At 43.4% G+C, this 17,239-nt stretch overlaps 1 protein-coding gene across 2 annotated transcripts in view; it reads left to right on the forward strand.

Moving 5' to 3' along the window:
- Positions 1 to 17,239, forward strand: part of LOC110488546 (AF4/FMR2 family member 2) — a 175,226-nt gene that overhangs the window by 20,592 nt on the left and 137,395 nt on the right. The window lies entirely within an intron of this gene.

A 17,239-nucleotide genomic window follows, 5' to 3' on the forward strand; every position in this document is an offset into this window, starting at 1 on the left:
ACTTAAATAGTAATTGTTTTGATGTACATTGACATACATTAAAATGGGACTAATTACAGATGTAATATGTTTAAGACACCACCCAAATATAGCCCACATTTTAATCAGGGCATTTGTTGTGGATATTACAGATACATTACAGAGACAGAGTGAAACACATGGATTATGCCTTACAGATATTAGCAAATATAATATAATTTGATATGGCACTCCTCCTATCCCAGCTGTATAACGAGAATGAGGGAGTTTCAAATAACCAAATGGCTAGAGCCTGCAGGCCGTGGTGTTGAACCCTTCCTTCCCAGAGGTAATTGTTGATTAATTTGTGAGTGCTTTCTCTTGGTGGTGTCCTGTAGAGGGGAGTGACACAGGCAGGTCCAACCAGACTCCTGCCCTGGCCCCCAGGCCCCCGGCTGCTTTGTGTGGGATTTATCTGGCCCTGTGCAGAGGAAGGTGGAGGGGGATCACCCATAATTCTAATCTCCTTTTTTGTCTTCTTTCTTCCCCTTGATAAAGTGGCTGTCCGTTATTATTCTTTGTTATCAGGGATCAGCGGCCGTGTGTGTGGGTGTTGTTCGTGTGTGTGTGTGTGTGTGTTTGCGTGTGTGTGCGTGCATGAATGTGTGTGCGTGCGTGTGTGTGTGACTAAGTATGGGTCACCACCAATTCGAGCCACCCAATTGTGATGCAGACTCCAACGTCATGAGCACTTTTGTTTGAAGCCCTCTGCCTGTCTGTGTTTGGGTGTGAGATTGTGGTTTTAGCGGTTCAAGGAACCTAAATCACCCGATTCTGGGCGGCCTTGTTTATCGGGAGTTGATAGTCCCTCCCTTGACAGTCACTGATATAGGAGGAATATCTTCTTAGAAATCAGCCTTATGAAAAACATAAACCTATAGGTCTATAACCTACAGCTCCGACTGTATTAAATTTAAGAAATGTTTGTCAATCTTAAAAATGGTCCTCATACTACCATTCATATGCCAGATTGGGAGTTTAAAGATAATATTTAAATGAATGGTTATCCATAATAATAAATATGTCATTTTCATAAGTAGCCTAATCATTTTGATGATTATTAAAGACAAACGAACCAAATCTTCATTACTGGTGTAGTTTCATGGAAATACATTCAGATTACAAAGAATATAACATTTCTAAAATATGTTTCCTTTTTTTCACTATAAAGCGTTTCTGTGATGATAATTATCAGGAGAATTTCCCTGCTCTGTAGCCGCAAACTACTTAGATGATGCACAGCCACTCATATTCCATATTGAGCATTAGTAACCAAGTGGATGATGTACAAAAGTGTAATACAGTGTAAACATTTATTAAAGTGTAATAAACCCCCTCATCCCCTGTGAATGATCTGCTGTTTAAAAAACTCACACGCTTGGAGTGCGTTATGTGTCGTGCACCGCTCTGGGGCCCGCTTCCCTCTGCCAGGAGTGTAAAGAATCCAAGGTTCCTCCAGTGAGTGTTTGTTTGCTTGGCTTTGACGTCGGCCCCGACCGGGTCTCAGACACCCACCAGTGACACACACTTTCCTCCCCGGCAGCTCCCCTTACTTACCCCATGTGGTGGCTATTACCCTCCCCTTCCTTCCAACATCTTCTCCTGTTTCCGACATCTCTCTCCACACAGTGTGTGGTGCCAGGTCAGCCAGCTGAGTGCTATTAGTACCTCTCCATTGCCCGACCCAACTAACGGAAAGCCACGCAACTTAATAAGGTCAAGAAAAGAGAGAGGAAAACAAAGGGGGAAAAGAAGAGTTTTGGCTGCCAACGAGGCGTGCACTAATAATGCCAATAAAACAATACAGTCAACCCTTCTCTGAGAATAATTGCCGATCTGTGTTTTTATTTGAGAAGGCTCTAGGTTAATAAATTGGATAGCATTCAAAACTAGCAAAATGAGGCAATGAAAAATAACGTCTGTAACAGGGAATTATTGTGCCCTGTCTCTCGCTCTTCCTGCACTCACTTTTATTTCAGGATGAAGGGATAGTAGGCTGGACCTGTTTGGAACAATTATCATAAAATGGCAGTATAGGTTGTGTTTGCCTTCAACTCTCAGCAATGAAAGTATTAGCGAACTTTGTGATCAGGGCAAAGGGCTCAATAACGTCAAGAGCTTTACAATATGGCTGTCAAAAAGAACAGGGTGGCCCAAAGAGATTTCGGTCTGAGCTTTACAGTATTTCCATACCTCGTTACTTGTCTTTACTGGTTTGCATACCTCTGGGTTCCGATTTGCATAGTGTAGGATACATGAAGACAGCTGCTGCTGTTTCCTCCTTAGCTTGTTTAACAAGGGAATCTTCACCTCATAAAAGACAGTTTACTGCACCCTCATTCAGCATGCTACCATTTATTTAGTGACAAATGTGGCCGCTGCAGTTATTGTGAATGGATTGTCTAATTGAAACAAATGACCAATAACAGATTTACAGGATATTGTTTTACTATCATCCTATCCTGAGACGTAGCCCCACCAGGAAGAGATACGGCAGACAGATAATATGAGACGGAGTCCCACCAGGAAGAGATACGGTAGACAGATAATATGAGACGTAGTCCCACCAGGAAGAGATACGGCAGACAGATAATATGAGACGTAGCCCCACCAGGAAGAGATACGGCAGACAGATAATATGAGACGTAGTCCCACCAGGAAGAGATACGGCAGACAGATAATATGAGACGTAGCCCCACTAGGAAGAGATACGACAGACAGATAATATGAGACGTAGCCCCACCAGGAAGAGATACGGCAGACATATAATATATTTTATTGTAGGATAGTGCCTTGGAAAGAGGTTACTAAACGTTGTCTGTGGCCTAATGTTTTGTTTGAACGTGTTAGGGATGGACTCCCCTAACAAAAAGATCCTATAGTAACACCAGTCTTTCTTCCTTAGGATAGAATGAAGTGACTTAGAGAGTCATTATCTAAAGATTAGTGACAGTATCAGACGCTGGCAGTAGTAGCCCCTGAGGTCAGTGGGGCCTTGGCACTGTTTCCTCTGGGGCTGTGTCGAGGAGTGTACTGTGGGGAGGAATGGTGCTCCACTGGGCCGAGGAGGAGACGGCCCCTGAGGGACCGCATGGCTTTACACCAGATTAGCACCGAGAGGAGTGAAGGTTTATCACTGGCTCGCTCTCTCTGTCTCCATAGTCTGGATTCTATCTACCACACAGTCTATCTGATCCAATAATCCAGCCCCAATCACCTGCACTCCATCTGTCAGTCTATCCCTCTCCCCTCTCTCCTCTTCATGACGATTACTGTCTGTAACCACCCTTCTTCCTCCACCCCCTCCTCCGCCTCCTCCTATCTCTCTCTTTGCTCTACAGCACCCTACAATCTGCCTGTTCTGTTCCCCTCCATTCACAGTACAAATTGTGTTGTAATGAAGTCAGAGTGGAGGGAGCATTTTTCATGTTGTCTTTTCTAATCAGAAGGGAGGTATGCCTGTGTGCATCTCTCTCCAATGTCACTGCTTGGCTTTTCAGAGTCTGGAGTCTGACGTACATGGCGGGGTTAAGAATCAATCTGTGAGGAGAGCTGACACATGCAAGTCTTGTGTGTAGCTGCAGATGTCTGTAGCCCTGCAGGCATATTGAATATTCATCTTGTGGGTATTTAGGGTCATTTCACCTTTCTAGTGAAGTTTAAAGCTGGGTGATTATGTGCTCAGAGCAGCATGGGTGAACGGCTCCATCACCCTCTTACATATCACCCTCTTACTCATCTTATTGAGTCAGACCTTTCTCTCTCTCTTTATCTCTCTCTCTCTCTTTCTCTCTCTCTTTCGCCAGCCTCTGAGGAGAAAAAGTCACTTTGTCTTCCAATTTTATTTGATTAATAAAACCATGTGAAGTCATGCTTAAACTCTTTAATATACCCTTCTGTTTAGTATTACTATATATCTGTCCAGTGGATGTAATATACATTATTTAATTAATGTGGTCAGAAAGTCAGATCCCTTGATTAAGCGTTAATTTCTCCCGATCAGGAGAGAATCAAGTGATTAAGGAAACAAACCAGTGTTCATCTCACTCTTTCAGAAACCTTTAGGCAGCTCAGCCCTTGTGCCCATGGATTGTCTATGGATTTTCTCCACTCTAGCAATTTAACATAAACTACACACTACTCATTTATTTTGCCTTTTGAAGTGATTTGTATTCACATGACATCCCCTATGTGAACAGGTTGTTTCTTGCTTTGAATAAGTTAGCCACAGGTAGATCTGATAAGCCGAGCTAGCTTTATGAAAACTGTCTGTCTGTTATGCATTCCATGATATATTTATGCTGATGTATTCACTCTGTGTTTATGTGAAAGGTGGACGTTATCGTTCACCGAGGGGAGATAGACGCGGATGTATTACCAGCTGGATATGAGGGATAAGGCCTGTATGTTATGTTATACTGTATGCCGAGACTCTCACCATTTGCTGTGGTATAAGCCCAGGATCAAGCTAACTGTTGTTTCTGGAGTGTGAACCAAGCCTCAGTCAAACTTGATGAGCATGTCGTTGGAGGAATTTCTGAAATATAATGGTTCTTTGTATTGCCAGCCCACATGGTATCAATTGAAGCAGCTTTTTAAGACCTTCTGGTAAGCCAGTTCAGTTCAGCGCAGAAAAGGGGAATGCTTGGCGGAAGCAGGTGGAAAGAATTGCTGTAAGACAGAATCCTCGAACGGCCAAATCTGATCACATTTTGAAGCCCTAAGTAATGACAGTTCTTAGGAGCAAATCGTCCGTCAAAGGGACCACGATCTGGATAACCTCGAAGATGAAAAATAGTCTTTAGTAAAGCAACATCGACTGAGCTCCTTTCATTAACTGAGAAAACTCAGGGATTGACAAGTGCCGGGTCGTGAGGGGGATAACATTTAGCAAAGTTGGCAGCCTCTGTACATAAAAGTTGAGGCTAGAGTAAACTGAACCAGTGGGATCACCACACTGGCAGAATACTGTGTACTACAGGAGTGTTCAATGTCTTCCTCGGAAACTATTTATCCAAGCTGACAGCTTTTAGGTCATCCGGGTTATTACCATCTCTGCAGTTCAAACAAGTCTTAATTATTCCAAACGTGCATTAACTTCATGATTGCCTCTCATTCATTTTTACTGGTGATTATAAAACTGGAACAGTGTGTCTATCAAACGGAAAGCTCCATGATTCATCGGCTGCGTGGTGGAACAATGTAATTTCACACGAAAGGGAACATTCGTATGAAAATGTATCCCTTATATAAACATGTGTCAAGAGTTAGAGGTCCTCAGAGGTCCTGGTTAGAGTCTCTAACTCCCTGTCTCTAACTGAGCTGCCCATCAGTCTGTGAAAGCATGCAGAGTATTTGAACCGCTTGGCAGAGGGTCTGCCAGATGTTTCCCTCGCCAAAGGGAACTACCTCTTGGTACATTAATTACTGTGACATTGCTCTAACTCCCATTGCATTAATTTAGAAGCTAAACTTCTTAAGGGAGGCCAAGATTGGAAAGTCTGTTTAAGATATATTCTCTGTTAGATTTATGTTTGGTGAACTGTTGACTTACAACCTCTCACCCCAGGATCAGATGGACTCAGTACATGTGAGATAATAATCATGTAAATAACTTAAAATATCAGCCTGTTATTGGTTTGAATACATTTACTGTAGTCCCCACACAGTGTGATGTGAACCCCATGGCATGTGATATCTATACAGAATATGTCCCCTAGGACCAGCAGCACCACAGTGGGTCTAAGCAATGGTCAAAAGTAGTATACGAAATAGGGAATAGAGTGTCATTTGGGACACAACCTGTGAGAACAAAGAGCAGTGAGGAGCCAAGCTAGCAGAGCAGAGGAGTCACAGTGATCTTATCTCACACCCTGTTAGAGGAAACCTCCCTCACCAGAAAAACCAAACAAACCCAAAACTCAGCTGAAAACGGTCTCTTCATCATAATGAGCAGTAGCCACTCCAGCCATGCCACTATATTCTGCCTTACGGAGAGCACACCGGGTGAGGGATGTTGATCGATGCCCTACTCTCACCCCACCGAGCTGCCAGTGCCTAGAGACACGCTGGTCCAAGAGCCTGTGTGTTTGTGTGCGTGCGTACGTGCGTGCGCGTGTGTGTGTGTTAGCTCGGAGCCCCCTGTGTTGAGCCCACTCCTGATTCCCCCCTCTCATCACTGCAGTGAGATTAGCACATGGCACACTTTGACTCCTTCTTATTATGATTGAAATAAAGCCATGTGAGCGCCGGTCGGTCAGTGTTAGCCTTTCCCGTGGTGACCCCTCTCTGGCAGGCTCATTGTCTGAGTGACCAGCACGTCAGCGGAGGGTCCCTGTGGACCTTTATCAGAGAGTAGCCAGACCAGGCAGGGCTACATGGGGATTAAGGTCAGTGTTCCACTCTGCCACAGTGTGTTTGCTCTGCTGATTATGCTTAAATAAAATGTTTGCATATTGAAATATGGTCAAGTGTTTGTTCTCGGCATAATACAGAGGCACTCCACGGCGCAGCAGCTCTCCTCTCATGGAACCCAGAGAGGGTATCAGCGGTGTGCCTGGAGTACCGGCACCTTGTGTTAATGGGCCCAAATACACACAAATGCCTCTTTCTGCTTCTCAAATAGGGTGTTTATAATTATGACTGTTGAGGGCCGTCACTTGTGGTTTAATGAGGTACGGTAGTGTTGTTTACGTTTCTGTGTTGAAAGGCTCAGCAGCCTGATGTGAAGTCACTCGGAGGCAACTGTGGGGTGTAATCGGTGTCGACGCCACATGGTGGGGTCTTTATGAGGCTCGCTGACACTGAGGGTGAAAAATGGCACGAGTTCCTCAGCATATTTATTTCTGCAGATAGGAGTCTTTTAGACCAATAAGAGAAGGGCAGGAAGCCCTGATGGTGGCAAGGCAATCTCCTGCTCTGGTATTGGCCTCTCCCAGGGGAAGGCTTTTAAAAGGACAGAAAGAAATGTGTACAGCCGCCCGCCACCGCAGTGGCAAAAGGCTTCCATCCCTCCCTCGCTACCTCCCTCTCAGGCCTTAGTGCTATCTCCCTCTCAAAGCCGCTCATTATCTCAGCTCCTGCTTAATGCATGTACATTCAGCCATGAACGGCCAGGAGAAAATTATATATGAGAGAGAGAGAGAAAGAGAGAGAGAGAGAGAGAGAGAGAGAGCAGAGCAAGATGGAGAGAGGAGAGAGCAGTAGAGAGAGAGTGGAGAGAGCAGCAGAGAGAGAGTGGAGAGAGCAGCAGAGAGATGCAGAGAGATAGAGATGTTGAGAGTGTGTGGGGGAGAGGGGAGAGGAAGGGAGGTAGTGTGAGATGTACAGGGAGTTAGAGAAATTGTGTGTGTTATGCATATGTGCATTAGCATGTATAGACGCAGTATTAGTCGACACACACTGTGGCCCGGAGAAAAGTTCAACTGTTGTCGCTGTTCATGTCTCTTTCAGTCCTCTTTCTCTCTATTAGACCCCTGCGTGTCTGTGAGAGGGGGCTGAAATTAACAATAACAGAGTGTGAATGAAGGGAGAGACCCAGAGAGAGGGGTAGAGTAGCTGTACTTCCAGAGCCTTCACTCTTCCCCTGTGTCTCTCCATTATCTGTGGCATGGCAGTACCTGATTAATGAGGAAGCGACAGGATCACCTTGGTCCTGAGGTCAGAGCAGCAGATCTCATTTGTTGGAGAGCTACAGAGCACACCGTCAGTAATGGAGGCACACAACTTTAGACTCATTCTGGTTTGCCCATATCACTCAAATTGGAAAGACATTGCTTTCATTGTAGCTTTTGAACTGGCTTTGGTGTGACTGTCTTCGGTTTGATTATCTTCATAAACAGAGATTTTCCAAACACACCCTGCTATTTAGTCTCCCTCTAGACTTATTCCGCAGTCCCTCATCATGGGTTTTTGATGAAATGTGAACACTTTGTTTCACAAAGCAGCAGTGTTCAGCTTGTGCTTTTATTCACAGAGTAGTTAAATGTAAATGGCAATTCATAACAAATGCTCCATAACACATAGCATTTTGTGTGACACTAACAATGCCTTGCTTTAATGTTGGCTGGTTTTCTCATCGCAAACATGCCTATTTCCTCAGTCTTAAATGTCAGGCTATCAGGCGGAAGGGATGCGTGCGGGCGGATATGTTCACGCCTCTAAGACTGATTATGAGGGTCTTCACACTTACTCGACTTTTCTCAAAAATGCCCTTGGCTACGCATATACTGCAATGTATTCTTGCGAACTTGTCACGTCTCGGCCGTACCTCCGACAGGGCAGGGCAGTGTAAACAGGATTGTCTCATTGAGTCAGCACTCACGGTAAAAAATTGTAATAGCATAGCAATGTTTTTAAAACAGCTGAAATGTACAGACATTTTCCTTATTATTTTTTTTTACCTGAAATTGTAGTAACAGCCTGTTACATTCTGAAATTGTCTCTGTAGCTTTGAATCTCAACCGTGTTCCTTTTTTGCTTGACTGCACTGAGCCACCACCAAGGTCCAGGCAGGAAGCAACTCCCCAGGGAATTATCAATGTCGCAGTTTGCCTTTACCTTGTATAATGACCTCCTTGATATTGAAAAAATGAAGCCTGGTGTGTTCTAATTAATATGGTAGCTAGTGTGAGCCTAAGAGCTCCTATCTAGCTATGGTTCAGCTAAATGTCAGCATTTAGATACAGCCAGGATGCAATAATAGTTTTGTTTAGCTAGCTTGCTAGTTAACGTTACCTACCTGTGTGGTCTATATTTAAGCAATAAGGCCCGAGCAATATGGCCAATATACCACGGCTTAGGACTGTTCATAAGCACAATGCAACGTGGAGTACCTGGACACAGCCCTTAGTCATGGTCTATTGGCCATATATCACAAACGTCCGAGGCGCCTTATTGCTATTATAAACGGGTTACCAATGTAATTAGAACAGTAAAAATAAGTGGTTTGTCATTCCCGTGGTTTATGGTTTGATATACCACAGCTGTCAGCCAATCAGCATTCAGGACTCGAACCACCCAGTTTGTAATATAATATGAATGACACTGTAGCTAGCTAGCAGGAGTTAGATGTGTCTTGTCAGCTAATTGAATGTGTACGGACGAGAAAACAAACCCTTTAATTGTCAAGGCTCAGGAGAAGACTCAAATGCAGACAGTTTTGAAGTAACAAAAGTTTATTACAAAAACAGGGGGACAGGCAAACAACAGGTTAAGGGCAGGCAGAGGTTAGTAATCCAGAGCTGAGTCTGAAAGGTACAGAACGGCAGGCAGGCTCAGGGTCAGGACAGGCAGAGGTCAAAACTGGGAAAACTAGAAAACAGGAACTAGAGAAAGACAGGAGCAAGGGAACACCGCTAGTAGGCTTGACGAAACAAAAAAAACTGGCAACAGACAAACAGAGAACACAGGTATAAATACACTGGGGATTATGGGGAAGATGGAGGACACCTGGAGGGGTGGAGACAATCACAAAGACAGGTGAAACAGATCAGGAAGAAAATAAGAAATGTTGGAAGAAAAGGAAGAAAAGTTTCTTGGATTGTTATATAGTTTGTGCTTACTGGCTAGCGGCTACTGTGATATTTACGAACAATTTGAGTTGCAGTCCAAGAATGTTGCGTTTCCAGCAACAATGAAAGGTAAGGCCAGGATGTAATGTTTATTGAAAAGTAGAAATCTCTTTTGCCACTCCGGTCCTCAAACACTCGTAGTGGGAAAATGGCCTAAAGAGGGGTTGGTAGTGTTAAATATAATTTATTTATATTTACAATGGTTTATTGGTCTTATGTTTGATACTCAACATTGTACTGATAGCAGTATAGGATATATTTTCTTACTAACAATAAAACATTTTAGATTGTTATTATTTCAGGGCACATCAATAATTGAATCCATAAATCATAAAGAAAAAATATTTGACCTCTAGCAGCATTAACAGCATATAGGCTTGTAATAGGTTTGAAAATCTTGTTGCGCTCTGCATGTGTAAAAAAAAAGTTAATTATATTCTTGATTAATTTGAATTTGCACATGTTTTATGTTTTCACATGTAAGAGAAAATGTGACTGTAGGGTGTATTGGTCCCATTTCCTCTTGTCAGTGTGTGGATGTGAGATCAAAGGAAGGCAGTCGCCTGTCTCCTTCCAGCCCAACACTAATTTCCTCTCCTCTCCTCCTCTCGTCTCTCCACTCCTCTGAGGCAGATTAATCCAGTTCTCTGCCTTTTCGAAGTAAGAGATGTTTTTTACCCTTAAAAAAAAGGAAAAGTGACCATATCAATGTGTTGAGTGTATGTGGGGGCTTGCTGAGAGGAGGATGATGATGTCACTGAGGCTGTCTAGACACGACTGAATATTCTCAGTTGTCTGTTTATTTATGTTGGGGGATGGCACTGTGTGCGCTAGGCTGATGAGTGTTAACACTCCTACCCACCAAGAGACAGACACATGCCCTCCAAACTGCCATGGATTGAGAGCTGTGCAGTGCCAAGGAAAATGAGCTGCGAGAAGAAAACAAAATCACTAGTTTAGTCTACAGTTTCAATCTCCAATGCATTGACACATTATGCTTTGGGATCTGAAACAAATAGATTAGTGATGATCTCTGACGTCGGTAAAGATTAGCATCTAATGAGAATAGTCACTTGTCACATCATGGAGAGTGGCCCTGTACCCATTATACTTAATAACAGCACAGCTTTGTAATGGCATCCACATGATATATCCCCCTGACACCTCGCACATCCACATCTGCTGACGTGTGTAGCATGATAGCCTGTGTGCCATGTTGAAGCATCATTTACAAGGACAACCACTAATCGGACTAGCAGGGGTTCTGTTGAGAAGGGGAAGTGATTATCAAGGTTCCTCTACAGTCAATTCAATTTGTAGCCTATCAAGGCCAGTTTTATTGCAATGCAAATGTGAACTGTATGTAATTAGAAACAAGCTGCTGTCTGTGTCGTGTTGCACAGCGCTAAACTGGCATCTCTTTGAAAATTGTCACGCAATTAAAAAGTTGGTGTGGGAATGGGGATGAGCCTTACTATGTTCTGGACGTATAATTTGACCATTTATGCCAAATTATTCACTACTTTTGAAAGAGACAACAAAATGTAGACAGCTTCGTTGACTTGGATTTCTCCTATTATGAATGGCAAAATAAAATAGATAGCTAGCTGTATGTCCTTAAAATCTTCACATTTCTGATTTCTTTAAACTGAGCAAGATCCATTGTGATTGAATCAATCTGTCTGCCCTGCTATGCTCTTAGGCATTTAATTGGTTGAAATTATCTCGCTTTAAATCTAAGTTAATCATTAAAAAAAATGTGGATTGTCAAGGCCCAAGGGGAGATATTTAATTTTCAGCAGCCCACAATTAGATCACACACTGCTGTGAGGCTAAATGACTTGACCGGAGCTGACCAAATGCCCTATCCAGAAACTACCAAAAAGATAACACACTATGGGTTGAACTATAATTATTAGGTCAAATTTGATATAAAGATCACAGACGTTATACTTTGTATAAATTGGACAAGCAATCATTCAATAAGTACATACTGGAGGTAGAGTATAATGTGAATGTGATATCCACATTATATTTATATTCAAGGCTGATGAAGCCACAGCTGTCATATCCTGTGCTGATGACATACTGTATTAAGGGCTCTCCAGTGGCGTATTCCATGATTTAAAAATGGTCCTCACCATTTGATGACATTGTAGATGGTCACTTCTCCCTCTCATTGTCTGTCAGATTGATAGTGACGCGTCGAGATGAGTCATACAGTTCCGGTTTATCCATGTCTCATGTGAGGTAGACATCGAGTGTGTTGTTTGTGAACACTGAGATGATGTTATAGCACATCATGAGGTCTGTTTGCTAAATTGGGTCAAAATTGGAAATTAGCCCCTTGCTCTTCTTCAAATATTCATAACATGACATTTCAGATGTAGAGCAGCCCCAGACAGTGCTCCCTAATTGGCCAGTGCATTTATTCATGGTCTCATGTACCATATTGTTATTGGAGGGAGGGAGGGAGGGCAATACAGACAGAGAGAAAGAGAACGAGAGAAGAAAACCGACACATGATTGTGGAAACTGAGGGGTTGGCTGTGTATTGGCTGTGTCTTTGTGGCAAGCATGGCACCTCCATAGTAACGCAGGATCACTGGGAGTGCAAGCGCAAACAATGGCCTCCTTGTCAAAAACGGAACAAATCCCTGAGGAAGAGGTGTCAGTGAAAAGGTTGATGACCTGGCATCTGGCAATTACTGCCAGCCCAGGTCATTAATCAGAGAGGTCTCAGTCTCTTACTCCGACCGACCGACTCAGCAGCAGTAGCAGCAGCAGTCACACCATGGAGCACTCCTCCACTGGGGCCGGGATGGCCCTTAATGTGCTACGTTTGTCGTACCTATGTTTGTTGGTTATATGGGAGAATAATAATGAAGAGCCTGGGATGACTGATCTTTAAAGACCTGAGGAGTTTGACTTTGAGAGAATTTTGATTCAACTGTGTTCCTCTGTGGAGGTACACAGTGTGTGTACCTGTGTGTCTGTTCTGTCTCTGTCAGGCCACATGTGCTGCCTCATGTCACACATGGAAGTGGTGTGTTTGTGTTGTGGATGATGGCAGCCGCTGCAGTGTGAGTTCAGATGCCCACTTGAGGCGGAGGAGGACGAATAGGACACTGCAGCAACACTGGCACGGCTGCCACATGTCACAGCTGGGCTGTGTGTCGACACTGGCACCAACACGGCTAGCATGTCATAGCTGTTCACTGTGGTGACAGGGGAGCCCTGCTCTCCTCCACACACTGCTACCGACACAGCCATCAGGCTCAACCCTGGAACCTGGGGTAAAAACCTATCCTCACAGCTGTCATCAGGCTACAGCCCTAGAACCTATGGTAAAAAAAACTATCCACACTGGGTTCACTACAGAGAGGTAGTAGATACAGTAAGAGAGAGAGAGAATTTGTGTACTATAGTAGTGTTCTCTATAAGAGTCGCCGTGTTGTAGTATCCTGTCATTACAGCTACTATATTCAGCATGGCAATTACTGCTGTGCCCACTTAAGAAATAGAGCACAAAGTTCATGCTTGTGCCATGTGTAAGAGAGAAGAAGAACGGGAAAAAGCATGTAAGTTAGTGTCTCGTTATTTTGCCATTCTTATACAGAAGCATATAGCACAGTGGCTTTGACAACAGCGTATTCTTGAATATGTTCCATCCAAGACAGACGCTGGCTTTTCATCATTGGATGTTTTATTATATTTTGCTTCATACATTCAGAGTTTTAACTTCAGGAAGGCTTGCTATTTTCAGATGTCTAGTTGTCATTAAAAGATTTTCATATTAGAAAATTAGACATGAAGAATAGTGGATTCCCTTGTGCTCGCACATCAAACAAAGATTTCTGTGGCAGGCAGTCAGTTCTCCTCCCCCAAACCATCCCCATCCCCTCCCCTTCCTCATCCCTCTCCCTCTCATCTCAAACCCCAAAGCACATCTTTCTAGAGACCCTCACTCCAGACTCCACTAGACCTGGCAACCCCAGGAACTACCTCTGATAAACCCTCCCAATCCTCTGATCATCACCACAGTGTCTCTCTTTGAGGAATCAGAATGAAAAGGGTTGCCGATTTCACCTTCCCTGCTCCAGCGCTAATAGAGTAGATAAGCAGGTCCATATAATTAGAAACCAGTGAAATAATTGTAACAAGGGGCTAAATGCCTAGCTCTAGTTTTAATTAGCCGGTGCTTGAATTAATAATTGCCGCTTTTTAAATCAGAAATCAGTGACTGTTGTTTAGGCTGCTAGATTGGAATAATGGTGGTGGTATTGGTGGTGGCTGCTTTTTACATCTCAATATGTGCGCGTTTCACTGTGATGCACACTGGGCCTGGGAGGGTAGGGGAGGCGGAAAAAAAAACCTGGGTCTATTTGGTTATCTTCCAAGTGCAGCGTAGCTCAGCCAAGATTAAATTCATTGGGTTTACGGTGGATATCAGTATTCGTTTTTTTTATGTTATGTTGGAAAGAGCCAGGGGTGGGAGGCAGGCCAGTCAGTCTGCAGGGGGAGGAGAAGGAAAGAGAGGGGAAGAGAGAAAAAAAAAAGCTGCCAATGCTACAATTTACAGAGAATATCATCATCAACATCACCATCATCATCATTATAAAAACCCTCTCTGCTATTTAAACCAACGCCGGAATGAGAAAAAAAATATATGCTGTATATCTCCCATATCCCATAGAATACATGAAAGGGACGATGCAGCAGTGTCATCAGCTATCTGTTATCTGTTACCACTGTAACATCATGCCTCCGTCGCTTTGCCCTTAAGAGTATAGGTGGTTCTCTACAGACACTGTGTTAATGACAAGTCCTGACCTCACACCTCTTAACACTCGTGTGCATTAGACACAGGACTTAGTGCCAGGGGGACTGCTCGGGCACAGTGACAGCTGTAAATTTGATCAATCGGACTGTCAGGGTACACTGGCAGGTGTGGCAAACGGGTGCCGGCGTAAAGATAACTGACGTCTTGCTGTCATTACTGCTAGGGCCCTGCCGTCAATCTCGCCCTGATGCATTCGTTCCCTTCTTTCTCTTCCTCTGTTATTTTTCTTTCCATTAAAATAATTGCCTGTCGCCCTGAAACGGGGCCTCACTTTTCTTTCCCCAGGTCCCCCTTTCCAAAAGAATTTGGTGATGGATTAAATGCTTTGGAAACACCATAGGACCCGGAGGTGTGTTTGGGGAGAGCAAGGGCAGATTGAAGGCAAACTGATTCCAGCTCTCCGTTCCTGTCTCCTATCTATCACTGCCAATTGCTGTGCCTCTCAGGCCTGGGATTCTCATGCAGTGTTCATCACAGCGACAGAGTCGTAGATGGGAAATGGGTTTATTTGGTTTGAGAAAGCTGTGAAATCCTACTTCATAATTTTAGGGGTACTGTATATTCAGGTATTTAAGTTAGAGTTTTTTGTTGTTGTTGTTGTTATTATCGCCAGCTTGCATTTTATTTTATTTAAATTGAGCAATTTTGTAACTTTCAATCACATTAGCGTCAATCAGTTTAAAATTTAAATCCTCATTTAATTGAAGTCATAATAACAAAAGGCACTGTTAACAAAATGGCTGAAACATTTTGATGATCACACAGTGCTGGGTATTGTTTAATGTGCTGTCTATATAGAGTGGTTACAGGCAGTACCATCTGGTATTTCTAGATGGAGAGCAGAGCAGGTACTCAGGCTTGGCTTTCCATTACCCTTGTCAGTGCATCACTGCTGTGAGTCAGTAGATAATGTGTCCTGCGCTCCGCTCTGCTCTGCACCGGCTGCATGTCTGTCCCAGGTTTGTCCCTCTCACCTTCTACCACCCTTTACACCACTACAGAACACTACCGCATTGCTGTCACGTCCCCAGCCCTGGCTGGCCCCTTCCGCAGCCTGCCTTAATGCCCTGCTCCCCAACGGACCCCAGGGGGCTTGGTGGAGGCCCGGGGCCATGGAGCTAACGCTGCTACGTCGCTACGCTAGCTCAGCTCCCACCGCTCCAGGAAGAGCAGCAGCAGTGGTGGAGGAATGTGGGACATTATGCTAATGAGAGGGCTTAGAGCAGGGCTCTAATCAAGCGTTGGCGGTGGTTGGACAGCCGCAGGACAGCTCGGCGCAACTTTCACATCAGCGGACAAAGGAGAAAACGGCTGCATGTTACACTGTGGATTTATTACGCTGCCTGGCTGGCGATAAGGAGGTTGAGATGTCTGCACCGCTCACCAAACAGGTCTAACAAACCTTAATGGGAGACGGTGAAGCAGGGGGGTTTTCATGTAAGCCAGTCAACCTGTCTTTCTAGGACAACTTTTTTTTCCAGTTATTACATATACTGGGAATGTAATTACTAAACTGGCATATTGTGAAAAAGTCAAATTAAGAATTAGATTGGTTTTTGTGTGCTCTTCAATGTAAAGAAATACAAGGTGTGTAAAAAGGAATCAACATACACTAAAGAGCCTAGAATTCAAGTCCAATCAATTCAAGTCCTGGCACCCAAATGGTGGAACCCAGCCTCCTCCTGAAGCTAGGACAGCAGAGTCCCTGCCCATTGTCTGAAAAACCTGAAACCCTACCTCTTCAAGCAGTATCTTAAATAATCCTCCTCCTCACCTCGACACCCCCCCCCCCCCCCCCCCTTCTAGCTACATTATTGAGGAAAAAAAGACTTTCTATGCCTGTGAAGTGGTGGAAGAAGTACCCAATAGTCATACTTCAGTCAAATGAAAGATACCTTAATAGAAAATGACTGAAATGAAAGTGAAAGTCACCCAGTGAAATACTACTTAAGTAAAATTCAAAAAGTATTTGCTTTTAAATATACTTAAGTATCAAACGTAAAAGTATAAATCATTTCAAATTCCTTATATTAAGCAAACCAGACGGCACAATTTCCTTGTTTATTTTTGTTTATGGTTAGCCAGGGGCAGTCTCCAACACTCAGACATAATTTACAAACACATTTTTACAAACCCCCCTATTTAAAAAATAATAATAAATAATAAACAAATACAAACCAAAAAGCCATTGATGTTTAGTGAGTCTGCCAGTAGGGATTTTCTCTTGATAAGTAGATTAATTGGACCATTTTCCTGTTCTTTTGGGTGTCAGGGAAAATGTATGGAGTGAAAAGTACATTATTTTCTTCAGGAATGTAGTGAAGTAAAAGTAAAAGTTGTCAGAAATATAAATAGTAAAGTAAAGTACAGACCAAAAAAATGACTTAAGTGGTACTTTAAAGTATTTTTTACTTAAGTACTTCACACCACTGTGCCTGTGATATGTGGTTGTCCCACCAAGCTATCTTATTAAGATGTATGTGCTAACTGTAAGTTGCTCTGGATAAGAGCGTCTGCTAAATTACTAAAATGTAAATGTAAATTGTAAATTCAATAGGTCTACATCTTAAGACCCGCTCTGTGTTGATAAATAAACTGTGCTTTGAAAGTCATTTGACAATACATTGGCTCCTCTTGGATAAGCGATCCCTTTCTTTCCAACAGTGCCTTGCCTTGGCAGTGTTTTGTAAGTATTTGTGTGACAATCCACTTCCTTTATCTCCAGGGCCGCCTATCCTTCATCTGCTTAGTGTCAGCTCGTGCCTATTAGACAGATATAGGCTTCCCATACATCTTTTCAGGGAAA

Source organism: Oncorhynchus mykiss, chromosome 14, assembly GCF_013265735.2.
Source record: "Oncorhynchus mykiss isolate Arlee chromosome 14, USDA_OmykA_1.1, whole genome shotgun sequence".
Taxonomy (NCBI): Eukaryota; Metazoa; Chordata; class Actinopteri; order Salmoniformes; family Salmonidae; genus Oncorhynchus; species Oncorhynchus mykiss.